At 56.1% G+C, this 7,500-nt stretch overlaps 3 non-coding genes across 3 annotated transcripts in view; all 3 read right to left on the reverse strand.

Annotated features, from left to right (window-relative positions):
- Positions 1-1,449, reverse strand: part of LOC126327569 (large subunit ribosomal RNA) — a 4,223-nt gene extending 2,774 nt beyond the window's left edge. The window contains exon 1 of the ribosomal RNA XR_007561375.1: positions 1-1,449. This exon is cut by the window's left edge and continues 2,774 nt beyond it. This is a non-coding gene — a ribosomal RNA (large subunit ribosomal RNA).
- A 210-nt stretch (positions 1,450-1,659) lies between these two features.
- On the reverse strand, positions 1,660-1,814 carry LOC126327572 (5.8S ribosomal RNA). Its single transcript, XR_007561378.1, has one exon. It is a non-coding gene; the product is annotated as a 5.8S ribosomal RNA (ribosomal RNA).
- A 355-nt stretch (positions 1,815-2,169) lies between these two features.
- Positions 2,170-4,062, reverse strand: LOC126327559 (small subunit ribosomal RNA). The gene has a single exon (XR_007561365.1). It is a non-coding gene; the product is annotated as a small subunit ribosomal RNA (ribosomal RNA).
- Positions 4,063-7,500: the final 3,438 nt, after the last annotated feature.

The raw sequence follows: 7,500 nt of genomic DNA on the forward strand, positions 1-7,500 counted from the left end.
ACTCCGATCCGAGTCGTTTGCTCGCGGCTTCAGCATATCAAGCAAGCCGGAGATCTCACCCATTTAAAGTTTGAGAATAGGTTGAGGTCGTTTCGGCCCCAAGGCCTCTAATCATTCGCTTTACCGGATGAGACTCGTACGAGCACCAGCTATCCTGAGGGAAACTTCGGAGGGAACCAGCTACTAGATGGTTCGATTAGTCTTTCGCCCCTATACCCAGCTCCGACGATCGATTTGCACGTCAGAATCGCTACGGACCTCCATCAGGGTTTCCCCTGACTTCGTCCTGGCCAGGCATAGTTCACCATCTTTCGGGTCCCAACGTGTACGCTCTAGGTGCGCCTCACCTCGCAATGAGGACGAGACGCCCCGGGAGTGCGGAGGCCGCCGCCCCGTGAAGGGCGGGGAAGCCCCATCCTCCCTCGGCCCGCGCAAGGCGAGACCTTCACTTTCATTACGCCTTTAGGTTTCGTACAGCCCAATGACTCGCGCACATGTTAGACTCCCTTGGTCCGTGTTTCAAGACGGGTCGTGAAATTGTCCAAAGCTGAAGCGCCGCTGACGGGAGCGATTATTCCGCCCGAGAGCATCCCGAGCCAACAGCGGCGCGGGTCCGGGGCCGGGCCAGGTAGGTCCGTCATCCGGGAAGAACCGCGCGCGCTTGCCGGGAGCCCGAGCGCCCAAAGGGGCGAATCGACTCCTCCAGATATACCGCCGAGCAGCCAGCCAGGACACCGGGGCTCTGCCCAACAGACGCGAACCGAGGCCCGCGGAAGGACAGGCTGCGCACCCGGGCCGTAGGCCGGCACCCAGCGGGTCGCGACGTCCTACTAGGGGAGAAGTGCGGCCCACCGCACACCGGAACGGCCCCACCCCGCGGCGAGTGGAAAGGCAACCGGACACGACCCCGCCGCGGATTGCTCCGCGCGGGCGGCCGGCCCCATCTGCCGAGGGCGGGGGCCAGTGGCCGGATGGGCGTGAATCTCACCCGTTCGACCTTTCGGACTTCTCACGTTTACCCCAGAACGGTTTCACGTACTTTTGAACTCTCTCTTCAAAGTTCTTTTCAACTTTCCCTCACGGTACTTGTTCGCTATCGGTCTCGTGGTCATATTTAGTCTCAGATGGAGTTTACCACCCACTTGGAGCTGCACTCTCAAGCAACCCGACTCGAAGGAGAGGTCCCGCCGACGCTCGCACCGGCCGCTACGGGCCTGGCACCCTCTACGGGCCGTGGCCTCATTCAAGTTGGACTTGGGCTCGGCGCGAGGCGTCGGGGTAGTGGACCCTCCCGAACACCACATGCCACGACAGGCGGCAGCCTGCGGGGTTCGGTGCTGGACTCTTCCCTGTTCGCTCGCCGCTACTGGGGGAATCCTTGTTAGTTTCTTTTCCTCCGCTTAGTAATATGCTTAAATTCAGCGGGTAGTCTCGCCTGCTCTGAGGTCGTTGTACGAGGTGTCGCACGCCACACCGCCAGCCGGCTGTGCACGCTACCGAGAAAGCACCGGTATGCGAACCGCCAGGCGACGGGCGCGCATCGCACGTTTAAGGAGACGCGGCCGGCCACACAGGCGACCACGACACTCCCAGGCGCCCGAAGCGGGACAAACGCCGCGCGCTTCAGTATACGACGCCGCGCGCTTCAGTATACGTAGCCGACCCTCAGCCAGACGTGGCCCGGGAACGGAATCCATGGACCGCAATGTGCGTTCGAAACGTCGATGTTCATGTGTCCTGCAGTTCACATGTCGACGCGCAATTTGCTGCGTTCTTCATCGACCCACGAGCCGAGTGATCCACCGTCCTGGGTGATCTTTATCTTTTCAGTTCTCCACCGTCTCTTTCAAGACAGTTGCAGAGGCGGGACTGAGGCGTTTGACGGCCCCTGTTCCATTACTTTGTGTCCAACGGCCTGACGGCCGATGGGCGTCGTACGGCTCCACACCGGAGCGGACAGGCACTCGGGCGAAAGTCATTCAAAACCGGCGCCAGGCGCCAGGTGCCGCAGGCCAGCCGCTCCAGAGCTTCAGCGCTCGTACCACACAACAACACTTGCGCTAGTTTTGAGAGGCACGCGTGGTTCCGCACGCGGCGCACGGCTACTGCCGTACAGGTAGCGTGTTGCGCGACACGACACGCACATCGAAAGACATGCAGTCTAGTCGGTAATGATCCTTCCGCAGGTTCACCTACGGAAACCTTGTTACGACTTTTACTTCCTCTAAATGATCAAGTTTGGTCATCTTTCCGGTAGCATCGGCAACGACAGAGTCGATGCCGCGTACCAGTCCGAAGACCTCACTAAATCATTCAATCGGTAGTAGCGACGGGCGGTGTGTACAAAGGGCAGGGACGTAATCAACGCGAGCTTATGACTCGCGCTTACTGGGAATTCCTCGTTCATGGGGAACAATTGCAAGCCCCAATCCCTAGCACGAAGGAGGTTCAGCGGGTTACCCCGACCTTTCGGCCTAGGAAGACACGCTGATTCCTTCAGTGTAGCGCGCGTGCGGCCCAGAACATCTAAGGGCATCACAGACCTGTTATTGCTCAATCTCGTGCGGCTAGAAGCCGCCTGTCCCTCTAAGAAGAAAAGTAATCGCTGACAGCACGAAGGATGTCACGCGACTAGTTAGCAGGCTAGAGTCTCGTTCGTTATCGGAATTAACCAGACAAATCGCTCCACCAACTAAGAACGGCCATGCACCACCACCCACCGAATCAAGAAAGAGCTATCAATCTGTCAATCCTTCCGGTGTCCGGGCCTGGTGAGGTTTCCCGTGTTGAGTCAAATTAAGCCGCAGGCTCCACTCCTGGTGGTGCCCTTCCGTCAATTCCTTTAAGTTTCAGCTTTGCAACCATACTTCCCCCGGAACCCAAAAGCTTTGGTTTCCCGGAGGCTGCCCGCCGAGTCATCGGAGGAACTGCGGCGGATCGCTGGCTGGCATCGTTTATGGTTAGAACTAGGGCGGTATCTGATCGCCTTCGAACCTCTAACTTCCGTTCTTGATTAATGAAAACATACTTGGCAAATGCTTTCGCTTCTGTTCGTCTTGCGACGATCCAAGAATTTCACCTCTAACGTCGCAATACGAATGCCCCCGCCTGTCCCTATTAATCATTACCTCGGGTTCCGAAAACCAACAAAATAGAACCGAGGTCCTATTCCATTATTCCATGCACACAGTATTCAGGCGGGCTTGCCTGCTTTAAGCACTCTAATTTGTTCAAAGTAAACGTGCCGGCCCACCGAGACACTCAACTAAGAGCACCCTGGTAGGATTTCAACGGGGTCCGCCTCGGGACGCGCAAGCACGCCTTCGGCTCGCCCCACCGGCAGGACGTCCCACGATACATGCCAGTTAAACACCGACGGGCGGTGAACCAACAGCGTGGGACACAAATCCAACTACGAGCTTTTTAACCGCAACAACTTTAATATACGCTATTGGAGCTGGAATTACCGCGGCTGCTGGCACCAGACTTGCCCTCCAATAGATACTCGTTAAAGGATTTAAAGTGTACTCATTCCGATTACGGGGCCTCGGATGAGTCCCGTATCGTTATTTTTCGTCACTACCTCCCCGTGCCGGGAGTGGGTAATTTGCGCGCCTGCTGCCTTCCTTGGATGTGGTAGCCGTTTCTCAGGCTCCCTCTCCGGAATCGAACCCTGATTCCCCGTTACCCGTTACAACCATGGTAGGCGCAGAACCTACCATCGACAGTTGATAAGGCAGACATTTGAAAGATGCGTCGCCGGTACGAGGACCGTGCGATCAGCCCAAAGTTATTCAGAGTCACCAAGGCAAACGGACCAGACGAGCCAATCCGATTGGTTTTGATCTAATAAAAGCGTCCCTTCCATCTCTGGTCGGGACTCTGTTTGCATGTATTAGCTCTAGAATTACCACAGTTATCCAAGTAACGTGGGTACGATCTAAGGAACCATAACTGATTTAATGAGCCATTCGCGGTTTCACCTTAATGCGGCTTGTACTGAGACATGCATGGCTTAATCTTTGAGACAAGCATATGACTACTGGCAGGATCAACCAGGGAGCTGCGTCAACGAGAGCTGAGCAGCCGGCCGCCCGGGAGTGTGTCCCGAGGGCCCGCGCGAACACGCAAGCGTCCGCTCAATTATTCTGCAAACAGGAGGAGGCTGAGCTCCCCTGCACGATACACCTCGAAACCCTCTCAGGTCCCGGCGGCGCGCAGCGCCGTCCTAAGTACTTGGTCGGGTTCGAGAGAGGCGCAATCGCCCGGAGATGGGCGAGTAGACGCTTTCAGTGCGAACACCCGTGCTCCCAACTGAGCTTGCCGCTGCCGACAGAGGCCCGGGAGCGTGCTGTCGTGGCATTGCCGGCGGGAAACAACACGCGCCACCTACGGTGACCGGCAGCTCCAACGCCAGCGCCACAGAAGGGCAAAGCCCCACTTGGGTGCAGAAGCGAACTCTCCCAGCACAGCGCACGCGCCAACACGTCCGCAGAGCTGCGATACAAACCACCTGCGAGAACCGCTGGGGGCGACCGAGCAGCAGACGGCGTCGCGACGCCGAGTGCCGGGCGGCGGCGCATCCTCAACGCACACAGTCCGCAATCGGACCAGCACACTGCAGATGTCCACCGCGCTTCGCACCGGGCTCGGCAGAACCCACTTTGGCCGCCTGGCGCCGCGCGCAGGGTGCGCCGGCGCATAGCTGGGACGCCAGCCGGGCCCGTCGGCCGGCGCTCCTGCCACTGGGCGCCCCCCACCAGCCGGCTGTAGTGCGTGCGCTCACGCAGCGCGCGGCCAGCACGCCGGGCGGCCCCCCCTCACCGGCCGGGGACTGTCCCGCCAAGCCACAGCCTCGTATCGCTTCATACCCACATGGCCAACTCAGGTTCGGGGGCATGGCGGGTACCGCCGAAACAACCGGTTCATAGATGTACCGATCGTCGCTATCACCGATGCACCTGCAGCGCGAACAACCGCTCAACAACTGATTTCCAGTTCATTTGCGGATCTTTGGCAGCAAACGTATACGTCAATCTACATTTGCGAAATCTACGATTCTGGCATGCCTGCATGTTATGTGTCACGACACGCTACATCAGCCCACATACACACTGCGGCATGTACACGAGAGAACACGTGGAAGATGGTCCGCGCACGTGTGCAATGTCCCTTGCGCGGTCGACTGTCAACCGGCCTCTGTAGCATGTCGCAGATGTGGAACGCGGTCCACCGTGCTATCATGTTGTGTGGGGCAATACGATTAAATAGGAAAACCCTCGTCGCTACATCAACAGACGGCTCACGCTGATTCCCGGCAGAGGGAGGAGGGGGGGGGGGGGGGCCAACATGCAATACTTTCGTCCGTACCTACCTACCACATGTCTGTACGGCGTACAACAGTGCAATCTCGCTGTAATGGGGAGACGAGACAAGTAGCATCGTGCACAACATATGGCCCTTATGATTCGCCATTGTAGGGCGCAGCCGGTGTACGGTCAAGCATGTGCCACATTATGTCACTCAGTACGTAACGACGGATGATCAGTGTGGGTTACGCGTACATCAGCGGACAGTCCACACAGGCCGTACCACAACGTACACTGACTGCATCGACAACCGAATGCAACTGAACAGCTGCAAGGCTCATTTCACAAACAAACGCCTGACCGACCAGCTTGGAAGGGCAGGAGGGGAGGGCGATATTCGTTCTGTAGCGGTACACCCTTCCAGTGGTTAGCGGGACTGTGTAGAAAGTACGCAACACTCGAAAGACCTTTATGTGAGGGTACGCACCATGGCATCAAGAAATACACATGACACCAGAGGATCCAAGCAGTGAACTATGTTCAGAGGGTTGCTGTTAGGCAAAGCTACATTCCTGTGACGTTACATGTGACAGTTAAGGTGCAGTGTAAGTTAGGTTAAGGTGCAGCGTAAGTTAGGTTAAGGTGCAGCGTAAGTTAGGTTAAGGTGCAGCGTAACTTAGGTTAAGGTGCAGCGTAACTTAGGTTAAGGTGCAGCGTAACTTAGGTTAAGGTGCAGCGTAAGTTAGGTTAAGGTGCAGCGTAACTTAGGTTAAGGTGCAGCGTAAGTTAGGTTAAGGTGCAGCGTAAGTTAGGTTAAGGTGCAGCGTAACTTGGGTTAAGGTGCAGCGTAACTTGGGTTAAGGTGCAGCGTAACTTGGGTTAAGGTGCAGCGTAACTTGGGTTAAGGTGCAGCGTAACTTGGGTTAAGGTGCAGCGTAACTTGGGTTAAGGTGCAGCGTAACTTGGGTTAAGGTGCAGCGTAACTTGGGTTAAGGTGCAGCGTAACTTGGGTTAAGGTGCAGCGTAACTTGGGTTAAGGTGCAGCGTAACTTGGGTTAAGGTGCAGCGTAACTTGGGTTAAGGTGCAGCGTAACTTGGGTTAAGGTGCAGCGTAACTTGGGTTAAGGTGCAGCGTAACTTGGGTTAAGGTGCAGCGTAACTTGGGTTAAGGTGCAGCGTAACTTGGGTTAAGGTGCAGCGTAACTTGGGTTAAGGTGCAGCGTAACTTGGGTTAAGGTGCAGCGTAACTTGGGTTAAGGTGCAGCGTAACTTGGGTTAAGGTGCAGCGTAACTTGGGTTAAGGTGCAGCGTAACTTGGGTTAAGGTGCAGCGTAACTTGGGTTAAGGTGCAGCGTAACTTGGGTTAAGGTGCAGCGTAACTTGGGTTAAGGTGCAGCGTAACTTGGGTTAAGGTGCAGCGTAACTTAGGTTAAGGTGCAGCGTAACTTAGGTTAAGGGGCCAACGTGGGTTAGGTTAAGGGGCCAACGTGGGTTAGGTTAAGGGCCAACGTGGGTTAGGTTAAGGGCCAACGTGGGTTAGGTTAAGGGCCAACGTGGGTTAGGTTAAGGGCCAACGTGGGTTAGGTTAAGGGCCAACGTGGGTTAGGTTAAGGGCCAACGTGGGTTAGGTTAAGGGCCAACGTGGGTTAGGTTAAGGGCCAACGTGGGTTAGGTTAAGGGCCAACGTGGGTTAGGTTAAGGGCCAACGTGGGTTAGGTTAAGGGCCAACGTGGGTTAGGTTAAGGGCCAACGTGGGTTAGGTTAAGGGCCAACGTGGGTTAGGTTAAGGGCCAACGTGGGTTAGGTTAAGGGCCAACGTGGGTTAGGTTAAGGGCCAACGTGGGTTAGGTTAAGGGCCAACGTGGGTTAGGTTAAGGGCCAACGTGGGTTAGGTTGCCAGAGATGTGTCAAATCAGGATGTACGTTTGGCTGGTGTCAGGTGGTGGGTTGGTTCGATGCCTTTATAAGGAGTGTGGCCAAAGGGTATTTTATTACTTGTACCTTTTGTGTTGTGGCGTGGCGTTGCGTCCTGTGTTGATACTGGGTGGACCACTGTGGGTGTTGCTGGCTGATTTGAGCTGCGTTGTTTGCGGGTGGTGTGAGACATTCTGTCTTATTAGTGGACGTGACGTTCCTCTTGTCGTTCTTTGGATAGTGTCCTGTGGCAGCGAGGATAAAATGGATGTTGTTG

The sequence above is a fragment of the Schistocerca gregaria genome, unplaced genomic scaffold (genome assembly GCF_023897955.1).
Source record: "Schistocerca gregaria isolate iqSchGreg1 unplaced genomic scaffold, iqSchGreg1.2 ptg001054l, whole genome shotgun sequence".
NCBI lineage: Eukaryota > Metazoa > Arthropoda > Insecta > Orthoptera > Acrididae > Schistocerca > Schistocerca gregaria.